Source organism: Brachyhypopomus gauderio, chromosome 2, assembly GCF_052324685.1.
Source record: "Brachyhypopomus gauderio isolate BG-103 chromosome 2, BGAUD_0.2, whole genome shotgun sequence".
Taxonomy (NCBI): domain Eukaryota; kingdom Metazoa; phylum Chordata; class Actinopteri; order Gymnotiformes; family Hypopomidae; genus Brachyhypopomus; species Brachyhypopomus gauderio.
The window spans coordinates 29187444-29204584 of record NC_135212.1 but is presented as its reverse complement, the minus strand read 5'-3'; the positions used below and the strand labels follow the sequence as shown (position 1 = coordinate 29204584).

General features: G+C 43.0%; 1 long non-coding RNA gene across 4 annotated transcripts in view; it reads left to right on the top strand.

Annotated features, from left to right (window-relative positions):
- Window positions 1-15312, top strand: part of LOC143498139 (uncharacterized) — a 43388-nt gene extending 28076 nt beyond the window's left edge. The window contains exons 3-6 of one of the 4 annotated variants that reach the window (XR_013125946.1): window positions 4658-4803; window positions 5575-5745; window positions 10960-11043; window positions 12518-15312. This is a non-coding gene — a long non-coding RNA (uncharacterized LOC143498139). Of the gene's footprint in view, window positions 1-4657; window positions 4804-5574; window positions 11044-12517 lie in introns of all 4 variants that reach the window. The other 3 variants (XR_013125945.1, XR_013125947.1, XR_013125944.1) reach the window with 3 other exon arrangements.
- The last annotated feature ends 1829 nt before the right edge of the window (window positions 15313-17141 follow it).

Below are 17141 nucleotides of genomic sequence, written 5' to 3'. Positions count from 1 at the left end.
AGCGATCATGTTGCCGAGATGGGTTCCGGTGGAGGCTGCGCTGCCTCAGCTTATTGTTCACAACACTCCACAACACCCCACTGTGCTGCCACTGCTCCTCCACGCACCATGTGAAATAAAAAAAAAGTTGGTTGTAACTCCGGTCTGTCATTAACCAGACCCGTCACTAAGTGGGGACTCACTGTATATATTATATAAAAATAAATAGCAGCTAAATAGAATAGGAATAATGGAGGGTGCTGGTTAGAGCTGGGCGATATGCCCCCCCCCCCAAAAAAATTCGATTAAATTTTTTTTTATCCGATTTTCGATTTTAATATATTTATTTTCCTAAAAAACTACAGATGATAAAGGAATGGTTAAAAAAAGTTTTTATTTATTTTTCACTTAAATTTCCCCTTTGGGGTTAAAGTGCAACCAGAAACAAGAAAAAAACAATTGTAAACAAGTGAGAACATCCAGTAACTTTTAGAAGGCTTTCTCCAACATAGTTTAAGCACTGACACAATGCACCCTCAAACTTAAAATAAATAAATAAACACACCCTCAAAAAATAAATAGATATAAATAATTTGGTGCCCTTTTTAATAAAATGGAAAACAAATACAATTTAACAATTGTTGCATGTTGCATACTGACAGTCACGCTGTCTACATTCTGATTAAGAACAGGGCTGCCCTCACTTTAGCCTAAATTCCTAAACCTGGAACACAATGCAACATTAATTTTTGTCAGGTAAATGTTCCTTCCCCTGTTTTGAGGGGTGTTTCTTTATACTACCACATATCGTTTCGGACGCCTCCGCCGTTCGCGCAGTTTCGCGCGAGGTGTGCAGAGCCGCGCGCTACGGTCACTCGCGAAAGTATAATCCATTGAAGCGGGTTCAGTAACCGAGGCAGAAACTGCTTAATCCAAAATATCCCTCGGAGGGAAACTTTATTCACAATGCAACTGAACAATAGTACTCTTCGCTCTCTCCCTCTATCGGTTTCAAACACCTTACAGCGAGGACTTGTTTGGTCTACGTCTGACGCCGCAAAACCGAACCAACTCCAGATCACGGAGCTAGTTGCTCTTTTCTTGGGCACAAGCTCCGCCGTCATGTTTGTGTGTGTGTGTTGAGGGTGGATGGTGGGAGGTGCTAAACTCATTCTGAACTATGGGAGCCCACAGTGCAGCATCGGTGGTGAAAATTAAAACTCAGAAAATCGATTTTCATAAAAACTCATCGTCCTTAACTGTAAATTCAAATTAATAGATAATATCGATTAATCGCCCAGCTCTTGTGCTGGTAAAATAAGCCCCAATCAGCTAGCTCCCACAAGTGAATTTTACCCCAATACTACATGGTTTCCTAGTGCACCAGCCAACCTTCCTCAAAGTGAACATCGACTGGCCATCTGGTAGAAATAAAGGTGGAGGAAAATGCAGCAGTGGCCCTACCTAGATCTGTGAGTCCTAAAGTGGCCTATGGACTGCCAACAAACAATGCCAGCCCTCCTACTCCTGCTAGAAGTCACCCTCAGTGGCCCTCAGCCCCACCCTTCCTGGGGCAGGCCAGCTCAGCCACACACTCTCCCAGTTCCAGGCTATATGAGTTTGCTAGCACTTGTGTAACACATTCCTCAGTATGGCTTTTCAGACACACCAGGTAAAGAATGTGCAGGTGTTTAGTGGCAATTTATACAGAGTCCTCATAGATGACTGGATCAGGGATATGTAATATCTCTTAGATGCTGGAAGCCTCCCCCCCACCTGGCCTTTGCCACCGTGGTCCGGCACCTGAGCGGTGAGGCTAGGAAGCTAGTGCTGAACTTACCCCCCAGTGAGCATATGGCCGCTAGGGCATTTGACGAGCTGAGAGCTGAATATAGCGATGCATAGACATCTGTGGACGCTTTTGCAGACTTCTATGAGTGGACCCAGAAGCCTGGTGAGTCGCCCTGCTCATATGCAACTGCACTGGAGGCTACTTTGCGGGCAGCTGAGAGGTCCCAGAATGAAGGATATTGTTGAGAAACGAGTTTTTGATAAGCAATAACATTAGCAAAAGTATATTTTGCTCATCAGTAAAATTGATATTAAAATTTTATATATATAATATAATAAATAATAATCAGGCATGAAAATGGGTCAGGGGTTAAAAAGGTGAGAAGACCGGGGGGCGGGGCATGTGACGTCATGGGGATACGGCGACGGGGCGTTGACATGTGGGGGGGGGGGGGGGGGGGCGTTGACATGTGATGTCATGGGGATACGGCAACGGGGGGGGGGGGGGGGGGGGGGGTGTGGCTGCTGGTGTACGGGGGTACAGCGACAGGTGATGCCAAATATTACGGAGCCCGTAAGGTGACATCATGTAAAAAATATAATAAGGCGTGGCCACGACTTACTAAGGCGTGCGAACGACTTACTAACGCGTGCGAACGAGATAATTAACGCATGCTAACAAGATAATTAAGTATTACTTTATATAAAGCCAGGTTTACCTTCCTTGGGCAGTCAGTTTGTGAACATCCCTGGGATCTGCTTGCTTTGCTGTGAAAAAATAAACTTTGTTGCCGCATGTGAAAGGCGACATTGGTATCTCGTTCCCATGCGTTAATAAGTCGTGGCCACGCGTTATTTTTTTTACATGATGTCACCTTACAGGCTTCGTAAAATATAGTAAAATCCATAAAAAAATTTTGACTGTCTTGTCAATGGATTCAATGTATGGAGCCAGATCATAAACGCGAGAAGCCGCTTTCGCCATTCCAGATGGCTCAGTCAAAGCCATTACGTCTTAATGAACCAATAAATACATCAGCGGCGAAAATTTTTGTAAAAATACTAGGGTTCACGTGTTTTTATTTTCTAACATGGGCTAAAGCACAGGGTAGACTCAAACGACAAGAGTTTACAACTTCATCTTCAACCTTTTCAGCCCTGGTGCGAATGTTATCACACGTCCCTGGATTCACCAGTTACAACTACAGACAATCTAGAAAAAAAATCTTGTTTCTTATTTTATGTCACCGTTAACTACACGGGGTTGACGCGAACCTAATAGGCCTATCTATCTACCTATTTATCACAAGAGCTTGTGGCTCTGACAGTGTTCAACGCTGTAGCGAACGGCAGTAACTTTGTTTTACCGCAAAATATGAAAATGATTGAAACCATTAATAACCCAATTAAATCCACTGGGAAATGTACGATCTGGTAAATGTAGTGGTAAATGTACAGTGTGGTTAATGTAAGATGTGGTAAATGTAGTGGTAAATGTACAATCTGGTAAATGTAGTGGTAAATGTACGCTCTTGTGCCTTGTCCCCGGTGTAGAACTAGGTCCTGCTTCTCGTCCCGCTTAGCAGTAAATGAATAACATGAATGAAGAACGTTCGTATGATTGAACGTGAACGGTTTACATCTCCAGTAAACCGTCCCCCAGCCTCCAGACTTCCACCCTCACAGACTGCTTAGCAGAAATAAAATCCTGGTTTACTACAAATTTCCTTAAACTAAACAGTGATAAAACTGAGGTTCTTCTCGTAGGTACAAAAGCACCACTATCCAAAGTTAACAGTTTTTCCCTAATCATCAATAACTGCTCAGTTTCCCCTTCCCCTCAGGTTAAGAGTTTGGGTGTCACACATCAATAACATAACCCGGTCTGCTTATTTCCACCTTCGTAATATTAACCGCCTCCGCCCCTCGCTTACCCCCCATACCACTGCCATTCTTATTAATAGTCTTGTCACTTCCCGTCTGGACTACTGCAACTCTCTTCTCTCCGGCCTTCCCAACAAATCCCTCCATTAAATCCAACTAGTCCAGAATGCAGCTGCCCGAATTATCACCAGAACCCCCTCCATGCACCACATCACTCCTGTTTTACAACAGCTACACTGGTTACCCATCAAGTTCCGCTCAGATTACAAAATTCTTCTGCTTACATTTAAGGTGATCCACAATCTTTCTCCTTCATATCTGTCAATCTACTTCAAGTCACCACTCCTTCCCGTACTCTCAGATCCTCTTCTTCCATACAGTTAACTGTACCCTCTGCTCGTCTTGTCACTATGGGGAGCAGAGCTCTGCTCCCCGACTCTGGAACTCACTACCATCTGCACTCCAGAATACAGACTCACTCACAGAATTTAAATCCAGACTCAAAACTCATCTGTTTAAAATTGCATTTTCTTTATAAAAACTTCCTTTGGTTGTGGCATGTCGGGTGGATGTTTTCTTTGTGGGCAGGAGGATCACTGGTCAAGGGAGTGTCCTCAGAACGCCGTCGGATGAGGGAGTGCCAGAAGTGCATTTGTACCAGAACAAACCCTTCGGTGGCCCCAGGCCAGTTCCCCCTTGGAGAGTGGGAAGCAACCCAGTGGGAATAACAGGGCCCAGAACAGCAAAGCCATGGCAGACCCCATGCAGTCCCTCACTGTCAATACTCAAAGGTTATCATTTCTGATTGACACAGGAGCAACTCATTCAGCAATCAACTGCATTTTACCTGATGACTTAGTGAGCGACTGTTAGGAGGAATACCAAAGTCTGCATAAAACTGTTCCAATGTGGCCAGCAGGCCATTAACCACAGGTTCCTTATATCAGGGATTGCACCTGATAGAAAATAATTTTTTTTAACTAGGAGCTACTGTGTTATGTAGCCCTCTAGGACTGGTGATCTCCACGGAATGGCCTCCCACAGTTGACATCTACTGGGGCCTTCTGGAGCCAGACTCCTGCACTTTGACCTGACCCAATAGGGGATCCAGTTTATGGGGAGGAATTTGAGGAACAGCTACAGGATCAGGTATGGGAAATTGCAACCGGGGGCATATTAGTGGGGTCTGAGGGTGTGGTGGCACCTGTGAAGCTGACACCTGTGAAGCTGACACCTGCTCAGTGACGCTGGTATATGATGGGAGACTCAGCCACTCCACACATCTCACTAGTTTACACCCTGGTCACATGGCTAAGTAGTTGGGAGACATGATTAGGAGAGCTAAGGACTGGATAATAACTAACATGCCATGTGTTAGCTATGCTAAGTCTTTTATTAATGCAACGTCATTTGACAAGGTTACCCTAACACATGATATGTTGAGCAGGTTCCACAGGAGAGAATGCTGCGATCATCCAGACTCTAACCTAATTTTAGACCAGATACCAGCTTCTCTGTGGTCAGAGGGACCACATGACATGGTCCTCATCTCACGGCCACCAGCTACGTTTGAGATACAGGCAGATTACCCAATATGTTTCTGAAACACCCTCCTGCATGAACGGAGTGCTGTTTCAGAAAAAAGGGAGGGACAGGAAGCATTTTGTTAGACAACACAGAAAAATTACACCCCCATGCACACAGCATGTAGTGGGAGTTCCAAAACTTGTTCAAAAAACAGCACACATAGTCACAGGACATCCATTACACATTCTAACCAGTCACAGCATCATGGCTTATGTAAATTCACAAATGTTCATACTCAACCTACTGAGACAGAGAAGAGTACAGAAGGTTTTGACGGTACCAAACTTACTGTTTACACATGAAGGAATTAATATGGCTGATGCTATGTTACAGGGTCTGGCACATGAGCGTGTAACCGAGGTGGCAAAGCAGCTAAATGGAGACAAGATTTTGAAGTGGAACCAATCCTCGGGGAAGAGAACATGTGGACAGGCGGGTTCAGGAATCAAGATGGCGGTGTTGAATCAGGATTCGCTGTGGTAATGGAAGCTCAGGGAGACACAGGTGAGTTCTGGGAAACCTGACTGCCTACAATCAGCAGAGAGGGCTGAGTTGTTGGTTGTCATTGCAGCACTAAGGCTGGTAGAAAGCAAGTAAGTTAACATCTACACAGACTCGGCGTACATAGCGGTTCATGTAGAACTGGGTCACTGTTCTTTTGAAGCCTCTCTGTCCATCCAGGACTTTGAGGTCTTCAAATCAAATGCTGCTGGCTGTACCTCGAACCCGTTATAAAACTCATGGAGACAAAGCTTTTCAGGTGGTGGCTCCAAAGCTCTGGAATGCTCTACCTCTGTCCATTCGCTGCTCTGATTCTTCTGACTCTTTTAAGAAACATTTTAAGACATTTTTATTTAGGCAGGCTTTCTTTTAAGTACTGTTCATTGTGTTTTAATTATTGTATTATCCGGGATTTGTTCTTAGTTATGTTTGTTTAGCACTTTGTGATGATTCTGTCTGTGAAAGGTGCTATATAAATAAAGTTTACTTACTTACTTACTTAGAAAACAAATGAAGGAAATTTTGAGTTACTGATCGCACCCATACTTAACTGACTAAATAGCAGACTGAACTGAAAAATGTGATATCTGTAATGCACATAACAGCTCTAGTGTTTTAAAACCTGGGCCATAGGAGCCAGGAGAGGGGATCCAGATTGACTACATTGACATGGTCAATGGGACTAAGGTATTTGTTAGTGGTCGGGGACAAATTCTCAGGTTGTGTAGAAGCATTTCCCACCAGAGCAGAGGACTCCAAGTCCATCTGCAAAATGTTGATAAATCACTGGATACTGCACCATGGTTTACTAAATTAGTGCCCTCAGATAATGGGACGCACTTCACTAGCTAGAAGCTAAAATTTGTGGAACAAAATTTGGGTCTGAGACACAAATATGGGTTGGTTTATCATTCTCAATCTCAGGGAAGGATAAATGGTAAGGATAAAGGTAAAGGTATGTGCACAAACAGGGATGATTGTTTGTATTGTTGGCCATCTTCATATCTTCAGTGAATTATTTTACAGGATTCTCTTCGTTTGAGCTCAAGACAGGGAGAAGTTTAAGGGGGCCCCAACGCACTTGCGACACCCGACAGGAAAAACTCAGGGTCGTACAAAGAATGGTACAATGCACTAAAAAGCAATCTGAAGGTTACTCTGTCCAGGTACGAGGAGAGGAGTTACAATCACCACCATGAGCAGATCTACCTGTCACCAAGTGGGTCCTGTTAAAGGTCATCAAAAGGAAGTGGTTGGAACCCAGGTGAACCAGTCCGTTCCAGGTCACTGAGAGAACATCACATGCCATCTGATTGAAGGACACAGGAGTAATGTGGTACCACTTCAGCCAGTGTCGAGCATCAGAACCACCCTTTGAGCACGCAGAGATACAGAGCTCACAACCAACAGGGTCAGAATAACACCCGAAGCAGGGGCACTTTAAGGGCAGTCTACACGACCTCCAACGAGGGCAGAAGAATACATGACACTGACAGCTGATCAAGTAAAAATTCTGTGATGTATTTGGATGTTTACTAAAACTTTCAAATTTTTGTTTCATTACAAAAAGTTTCAGGGATTGATGATCCTATTACTGGCTGGCTGGAACGGCCATTTGGGAAGCGCAGCGGCTCACAGCTCTCCTTACTCGTGTACTTTATTCTGTGTTTTGTGTGCTGTTTTGGTATGTTGCATGTCGTTTACGAACTCCTACAAACACAACAACCGTATGGATCTATTACACATCGGATTTCAACAGGAAATGGTCATCAATAGCAATTTTCATCACGTTCACAACATTCCGGATGAGACAGAGAGACCAGCGGGATCTCCATGGATTGTTATTGGGTCTGGCAAGCGACGTAGATGGCGTCGTGAGAGGAAGCAAAAATGGGGCTGCAGGGCTGGACTGCTGAATAAGCTAAGGAAACAGCCACTCAAACCACCGCTGCCAAGCCTCTATCTCTCAAACGCCAGATCCATGGTACACAAAACGGATGATTTAAAGTTACAACTAGCTGATAATCACTACGTTCGAGACAGCTGCATGATCATCATCACAGAGACATGGCTACATGCTCAGATACCCGGGGCTTCAGTGCAGCTAGCTGGGCTCACGCTACACAGATAGGACAGGAACAGTGACTCAGGGAAAAACAGAGGCGGAGGACTCTGCATCTATGTGCATGAAGGTTGGTGCAATAGTAACATTATAATGGACAGGCACTGTTCTCCCGACTTAAGAGTTCATGTCGGTGAAATGCAGACCATTTTACTTGCCCAGGGAACTAACTGTAGTTATCATTACCGCAGTCTACATTCCACGGGACGCCAATGTAAAAATAGCTCTTACTCTGTTGCTGAACATTATCAGTAACCATCAGTGTACCTATCCAAATGGCATTCACATCATCGCAGGGGACTTTAACAAGGCTAATCTCAAAACTGTTTTACCAAAAATATACCAACATGTGAAATGCCCAACAAGAGGGGAGAATACACTGGATCATGCAAATTTGTTTACATGAGAATAAACCGCAACGTTAGATTTCAGAAAGACATGCAGTGCCGCTCTCTCGCCCCTCCCCCATTAAGGGAAGACGAATCTGTGGTCAAAGAGACATCTACCGGTTAGGAAATGAATGCAGTACACGGAGAGCATATGCATCAATAAACAGTGCCTCCACACACAGGTGGAGATGTGTTAACTCGCGAACATATTCGAGGCTAACAGGACTCGAAATAATTCGCTTTTTATCACATTATTTAATGATTGTTTATTATAGTGACTGTAGCTCGCGACTCCGCACACCTTGCGCGAACCTCCGCGAACAGCTGAAGCGTTCATACTTTCCATGTCACATTCTGTGCAGTGTTGTTCGAAACGATATGTGGTGGTATGTGGTAGCCACTCAAAACTGCAAGGATACACCACTTGTAGGCCTGCTTACAAAAAACCATCATCCTATGGGAAGCAGTTCCTATCTAGAGTGAAGCACAGTCACCCTGAGTGGTACTCAGCATTGATAGCTGTAGTGAGAACAGATAAGAAAGAAACAGAGGGTAAAATTGGCACTGTGTGGTTTGCGGGGCGCTGTGAACAGGTGATCCCTCCTGGAAGAGAGGTAAATTTGTGAGGTAAAACATACAGAGGACTGAAAGGTGTGCCATATACAGCAGTAGTTGAAAGCCTGCCCTCCCCAAGGCTTCCAGATGGCCTGATGGTCACTCGTGTCCTAGCTGATGTAAAGAAAGGATTTGTCCCTGTAAGGGTAATGAACCTCTCTGCAAAGCCTGTCACAGTTAAGCCGCATGCCTCAATTGCAGCTGCATTCCTACTGGAAGGTGTCTCAGCGACTGGGGGTGAGGCGGGTAGGACAAGTGATTCCAGGTATGGAAACCATGTTAGTGCTTCAGTGAGGCAGAGAGGTGACATGCAAAGAGATTTGAGGCAGGCCATGGAAGCAGAGTCAGCTCAGGACATTTTTTCTAGGCTTGACCTTAGTAGCTGCATCGTTAAGAATAGCAACCAGCTTTCCCGGCTTAAGGAGTTGATAGCCACCAATGCAGATGTTTTCTCTCAGCATGCTCTTGACTATGGACACACGAGGACTGTGCAGCACAACATACAACTGATTGACTCTAAGCCTTTTCGATTACCCTACCAAAAGATACCCCCGACCCAGTACCAACAGGTCAGATGTGCCATAGATGAGATGGAGGAGGCTGGAGTAATCCGTCCCAGTAAAAGCCCATACGCATCCCCTATTGTTGTAGTCACCAAAAGAGATGGTTCACATAGGGAGATGGCATAGATTACTGGAAACTAAACTCCTGCAGCACTAGAGATGCCTTCCCGCTCCCTAGAATAGAGGATGCACTAGAGGCATTAGGGCAGGCCAATTTTTTTCTCCACTGTTGACCTCACCTATGGTTATTGGCAAGTTGACAAGCATGACAAGCATAACATGACAAGCAAAAGACTGCTTTCAGCACTCCAATTGGGTTATTTGAGGCAAACCGTATCCCTTTTGGGTTCCAGAATGCACCCTCAACTTTTCAAAGATTGATGAAATGCTGTTTTGGTGACTTGAATTTTGTTAGTCTGCTCAGTTATTTGGACGACATCATTATTTTCTCCAAAACATTCAAGGAGCATTTGGAACGGCTTCAGGTTGTGTTCGACAGGCTGCGGGAACATGGTTTGAAGCTGAAGCCTTAAAAATGTCAGCTGCTGAGGAAGGAAGTACAGTATCTTGTAGGCCATGTGGTGTCTGCTGATGGCATTAGCCCAGACCCTGAAAAGATCAGCATGGCGAAAGACTGGCCACAGCCAACAAACCGCAAACACCTGTTGAGGTTCCTGGGTTTTTCTGGGTATTACCATCATTTTATAGATGGATATGCCTCAATCGCAGCTTCCCTTTACCATCTCACCTCTGGAAATCCAAGGAGGACAAAAGGCAAATCACCTGGTGAGGTCGTAGTCCCTTTTAGATGGACCAGTGACCAGTGAATGCCAAACTCCCTTCCACACCGTGAAGGAGATGCTCATCACTGCCCCTGTTTTAGGATATCCAGAATACAACCTACCATTCGTGCTGCAGGTTGATGCCTCATGAGAAGCCCTGGGAGCAGTTTTGGCCCAAGTTCAAGGAGGTGCTGATTGAGACATAGTGTATGCCAGTAGGACCCTCACCCCACTGGAAACACGCTACCCTGCTCACAAATTAGAGTTCTTGTCATTAAAATCGGCGGTCACTGATAAATTCTATGACCACCTTTATGGTAATAGATTTACAGTGTTGACAGACAATAACCCTTTGAAGTATGTGATGTCCACAGCCAAGCTTGATGCCACTGGCCAGCGCTGGGTGTCACAACTGGCCATGTTTGATTTTGAAATTCACTACCGACCGGGGAAAGTTAATTCAAATGCTGACGCTTTGTCCAGAATGTCGCATAGGGAGGTACAGACTGCACTGAGAATGTACACACAGTGTGTGAGGCCTCGGTGTGATACACAAGCAGGAGGGGAAAGGGTCACCAGGGCAACCCCCAATCATGTCAAAAGCACTGGAAGTCCCGAGGCACCTGACCAGGATTTAGCAGTCTGTGATGTTTTTGATGGTGTGGGCACTGATGTTTTGCCAGCTATGACCAGGAAATCAGGGTACGCCAGAAAGCTGATCCAGTGATTGGTCCTGTCTTGCACAGTAAAGAGTGTGATACCAGGCCCACAGGCGGCGAGCTGCATGGTGGTGGACTGCACAAGTGTCTTCTCCTAAAGGAGTGGAAGAGGTTAGTGGTTAAGGATGGCATTCTGTATAGGCAAATAAGAGCTTGCCAAGATAAAGTTTTAGACCAGCTGGTCTTGCCAGAAAACCTGAGGGTACAGGCCAAGACTGCACTCCATGATGACTCTGGAAACTTTGGTGTTGATCGAACATTTGCATTAATTAGGCAACGATTTTACTGGCCACGTACAGTCCCTGACATAAGTTCTGTCACTTATCCATGTTGTGGAAACAAAAGCTTATAACCTGATTGGTTTTAGAAATGACTCATATGAAAGATGAAACCCTCCCAAATGAGATTTAATTTACGAAAATAAATTTGCTTTACTGCAGAAATATTGATCATTTAATGTAGAGGTGTCTTCAACTAAGGATTTCCATAGTCAAATCTGATTCGCCAGATTTCCCCTTTAGTCGACTAATAGTCGAATCGGTGTTTTTTTTTTATCTAGAGCACCTTAAATGGGATCCCATTCTCATTCAGGACTTCAAAGTAAAAACCTAAAACACTCAGATTAATGAATAAACATGGTAGGTTGGCTTTATTCAGCTTTTATTTATTTATTATTTAATTAAACCTTGGAGAACATTAACAAAAGAAAGTCACCATCAGTGTGCAGTGTGCATATCGAACTGTCAGACAGGCACTGTGCAAAATGTCAAAAATATTTTAAATTTAAAAAGCCTGCCTGAAAATATTTTTAAAAATTGCCACACTGTAAAAAAATAAGACGTAAAAAAACGGTAACATGTCCGACAGCAAAAGTTTCGAAACAGTTACCGTAAAATTACAGTAAAATACCACACATAATTCAACAATGAATTACTGTAAAATTAGATTTTCCCTGTATTTATTCTTTGTAATTTCACAGCTAGAATGTTAAAATAACAGCATAATTAGGTTACTTCATGGTATTATTAAAACAATCTACAAATGAACTTGTCAAAGTACAGATCTTTTAAAGGAAAATAACAAAAATATATATTCAAATTAACTCAATTTACTGTCATTTAAATCTTATTAAAATGTGTCAACAGAGGTAATCTATGAATATATGTTCATATCCTATAAACTTACAGTGGATAACTTAAATGCTGGTTGATCAACCCAAAAACTCTTACAATGTACTGTTTATCAATGAGATTTCAACATTAAAATCATTGGATTCTGCTTTTAAATACACAAAAATAATGTAAAATTATATATTTTTAACCCTATATAAAAGTCTATGGTTAGTGTGTTCAAAGATCTATGCTTTCATTTCATGTGATAATATTCACAGAAAACAACTATATACCATAATAAAAAACAATATCATGTTAAGATGTTAAGGGTCCTTTTGGTGACGCTGCTTCCTGTGTGACGGTTCTGTGTGACGCTGCTTCCTGCCGACGCTGTTGCGGAGTGAATTTTGAAATTGTTTTCTAAAGTATAATAATCTTATTTACGTGCTAATCTTTACCTTTTGCCTTCCTAGATAAATTTTACAGGTTTTATTCCGGCCGCTGACCAACTTTCTGCCTTCACAAATCAGCTAGCGTAAGTTTATATATTGGCTAGACACGGTAAGTGTTTTGATTTATTCATGGCTGGTGTTGGTTTGTTTCCTTGTTCGGAGTGTGGCATGTTTAGTCTAGACCCTTTCGCCACTGATAGTAATAGTGGTAGTATTTGTGAGAGGTGCCAGTTAGTTACTTCTCTTGTGGCGAAAGTGGAAAGTTTAGAGCGCCGCGTCCACTCGTTATTGAGGGATAGAGAGACAGGGTCAGTAGTAGGTGTGGACGTGCCAGGGAGAACTAGCGACTCCGGCGATAGAGCCCTCACAGCGGGGCGAATGGGTGACGTCTCGGCGGCGTAGTCGGAGAGCGAGGGCTGCAGCTACCGCTAACGCCAGCGCTAGCCCACCAGAGCACCACTCCCCGGTTCACGTGTCCAACAGGTTTGCCCCGCTCAGTGCTACACCCTCTGAGGAGACTCTGGTGATAGGAGACTCTATAGTCCGACACGTGAAAGTCGCTATTCCTGTAGGGGCACCAGCGGTTACAGTCAGCTGTTTACCGGGAGCCAGAGCGCCGGACATTAGTGGCAACCTTAGACTGTTAGCCCATAAACGATTCTCTAGGATAGTTATACATGTAGGGGCCAACGATATACGTCTGCGGCAGTCAGAGGTGACTAAGGCTAATGTTAAAGAGGTGGTTAAATTAGCCCAGACGATGTCCGATGCCGTAATCTGCTCTGGCCCCATCCCAATGCGGCGCGGTGATGAGCAGTACAGCAGGCTCTCGTCGCTAAACCGCTGGATGTCCAAGTGGTGTTCAGAAAATCAAGTGGGCTTTATTAATAATTGGGAAGAGTTTGAGGGCAAGCCTGGTCTTTTAGGCAGGGACGGTGTCCACCCCACCCGGGATGGCGCTGCCCTGTTATCTTGCAGCATAGCCCGTAGTCTGTTAGTTAGTGGGCAGTGTAGCACTAGGAGCTGCTGACTAACCAGAGGCGCAACCAGGCCACAGACTAACGGGCTAAACCGTCTGTCTGCGAGCTGCTTAGAGGCGTCACCAAGATCCCATAGGATTGAGACTGTGTCTGTGCCCCGGGTTAAATTAAATCATAAGAAAATAGTCCGCCCTAAGTTTTTAACTAATATTCAGACTTCACATCAAATTATTACAACCTATATGACCGATCTGAAAATTGGAATAATCAATATTCGATCGCTCAACTCAAAAGCAGTTTTTGTAAATGAACTTATAACAGACCAGAAAATTGATATTCTATGTCTAACTGAAACGTGGGTTCAATCTGGTGATTATTTGACTCTAAACGAAGCCACTCCTGTGGGATATAGTTATATACATAGACCTAGACTGTCAGGCAGAGGAGGTGGAATAATAATAACAATAATAATAACATTTTATTTAAGAAGCGCCTTTCAGGAAACCCAAGGACACTGTACAGGTAATAAAAGCATAGAAAAGTAAAAAGTAGATCAAAATACAGTATTACAGAACTAAAATAACCAATAAAATAACCAATAAAACAAATTAAAACAAATATTGCTTAGCTGTAGGCTATCTGGAAGAGGTGAGTTTTCAAATGAGCTTTGAATGCTGAGAGGGATGAACAAGAGCGCAGGTCGAGTGGCAGACTGTTCCAGAGATTTGGACCAACCACACTGAAGGCTCGATCACCAACAGTGCACAACTTGGTGCTGGGCACCTGAAGTAGATGCCGCTCGGATGAGCGCAAGGTGCGCACTGGAGTGTAGGACTGAAGCAGACCACCTAGATAAGATGGTGCACAGCCATGCAGTGATTTGAACACCAGTACAATCACCTTGAACTGTATGCGGTACTGAACCGAGAGCCAATGTAGATGTTTCAGCACAGGTGTGATGTGCTCCCAGGATTTGGTGCAAGTTAAAATCCTTGCAGCTGCGTTTTGCACATGTTGCAGCCTGTTAAGCAGCCGAGCCGGAAGTCCATGCAGAACAGCATTGCAATAGTCAATTCGTGAAGTAACGAATGCGTGGACGAGAGCCTCAGCGGCATTTTGGGAGAGGAATGGCCGGATTCTGGCGATGTTCCTATGTATAATCTAATGTATAATCTATCGTGATTGTTTAGAAATTCATCAGAAATACTTAGATATCTCAAACTCATTTGAGATGCAGTCTATTAATGTAATTAGTCCATCTGAAAATAAAAGTACATTTTCCCTAACCAATGTATACAGACCACCAGGGCCTTACTCAGATTTCTTAAATGATTTCACCGATTTTGCAGCAAATTTAGCAGTATGTAGTGACAAAATAATAATGGTAGGAGACTTTAACATACACTTTGATAATGCGGAGGATCCACTGACAAGGGCTTTTACTTCTATATTGAACTCTGTCGGCATTAAACAAAACGTAGTAGGACCTACACATTATCGAAATCATACCCTAGATCTAATATTAACGCTGGGTATCGACGTAGATAATATAAACATACTCCCGCAAACCGTAGCAATCTCCGATCACTATTTAGTCAAATTCAATTTTCACCTTAACATAAATACCCGCCCGTCTCCTTGGCAGTGTATAAAGCGCTCGATAAATTCATCAACAGCAACACAGTTTATTGAAACCCTCCCTGACTTAACTGCTTTAGCCCACTCGCCATCCGATCCAGGAGAGTTAGATAGTCTAACCGACTACTTAGAGAATACCTGCAGATCAGCTCTAGATATAGTAGCTCCACTAAAATATAAAAAAGCTAGATCCAAAAAGCTCGCCCCGTGGTACACTGACCAAACTAGAAACTTAAAACAAATAGCACGTAAATTAGAGCGGAAATGGCGATCTACTAAATTGGAAGTATTCCACTGTGCCTGGAAGGATAGCATTATTGACTACAAACGGGCACTCACTAAAGCACGCTCAGCATACTTAGCCTCACTGATAGAGAAAAATAAAAACAATCCTAGATTTCTTTTTAATACTATTTCTAAACTTACACAAAAAATCAAGCAGGCACAGAACCTCAGATTCCAGTAAACCTCACTAGTAATGTATTTATAGATTTCTTTGATAATAAAATAGAGAATATTAGACAAAATATAAAACCCTTTATTAGCAATACAACTGGTATGTCATCTGGTTTGGTTGATATTGATTTAAATTACATACCGGGAAAAAAACTTGATGCTTTTCATCCACTCCCAAAATCAGAATTAGAGAAAATAATTTCTTCCTTAAATTGTACTACCTGCACACTAGACTCAGTTCCCTCAAAGTTATTAAAAGAGGTATTACCAGCTGTAACTGAACCTCTTCTAACTATAGTTAACTCATCCATTACAATAGGTCACATGCCCAAATCATGTAAGTTAGCAATTACCAAACCTCTGATCAAGAAACCAAATCTTGATCCGACTGTGCTATCTAATTATAGACCCATTTCAAACACATCATTTATATCTAAGATCATAGAAAAAGCTGTTGCCCAGCAATTATGCCTATATCTGCATAGGAATAACATATTTGAAAAGGGGTTTTAGGCCCCATCACAGTACTGAAACAGCATTAGTTAAAGTAACAAATGATCTCCTCCTTGCATCAGATCAAGGCTATGTATCACTGTTAGTGCTTCTTGATCTTAGTGCAGCTTTCGACACAATTGATCATAGGATCTTGCTAGAAAGGTTAGAACGCTGGGTTGGAGTCTCAGGCACAGCCCTTTCATGGTTTCAGTCTTACTTAACAAATCGCTATCAGTTTGTAGAGCTCAATAATATTTCATCCAAACGTACAATGGTTAAATATGGGGTCCCGCAAGGCTTCATCTTAGGACCACTATTATTTACATTATATATGCTACCATTGGGCACAGTTATAAACAAACATGGTGTCAATTTTCACTGCTATGCGGATGACACTCAACTTTACATATCAGCCAAACCCGATGACAAACTCAGTTTAGGAAAAATTGAGGCCTGTGTAAGGGATATTAAATGCTGGATCTCTCTAAACTTCCTACAATTAAATGAGGACAAAACAGAAGTTCTCCTTGTGGGCCCTAAGGCCGCAAGACAGAAAATTCCAAATTTAATGCTTAATCTTACAGACTATCCCATTACACCTGGCACAGTAGCCAAAAACCTAGGCATCATACTCGACTCCGACCTATCATTTGATAAATATATAGATAATACTACTAGGATAGCTTTTCTACATCTCCGCAATATTGCCAAATTAAGATCACAGGATGATGCAGAAAAATTGGTGCACGCCTTTGTTAGCTCTAGACTAGACTACTGCAATTCACTACTGTCAGGATGTTCAAATAGGAATCTAAATAAACTTCAAATAGTTCAAAATGCCGCAGCTAGAGTTCTGACCAGATCTAGAAATTTTCAGCATATTAGACCAGTCCTATCAGCCCTGCATTGGCTCCCAGTTAAATTTCGTATTGATTTAAAAATTCTATTATTAGCATATAAAGCACTACACGGGCTTGCTCCTGAATACCTCCAGGAACTTATTTCCTACTATGAACCCCCACGTCAACTAAGATCACAGGGTGCTGGTCTGTTATTAGTTCCACAAATTAACAAGG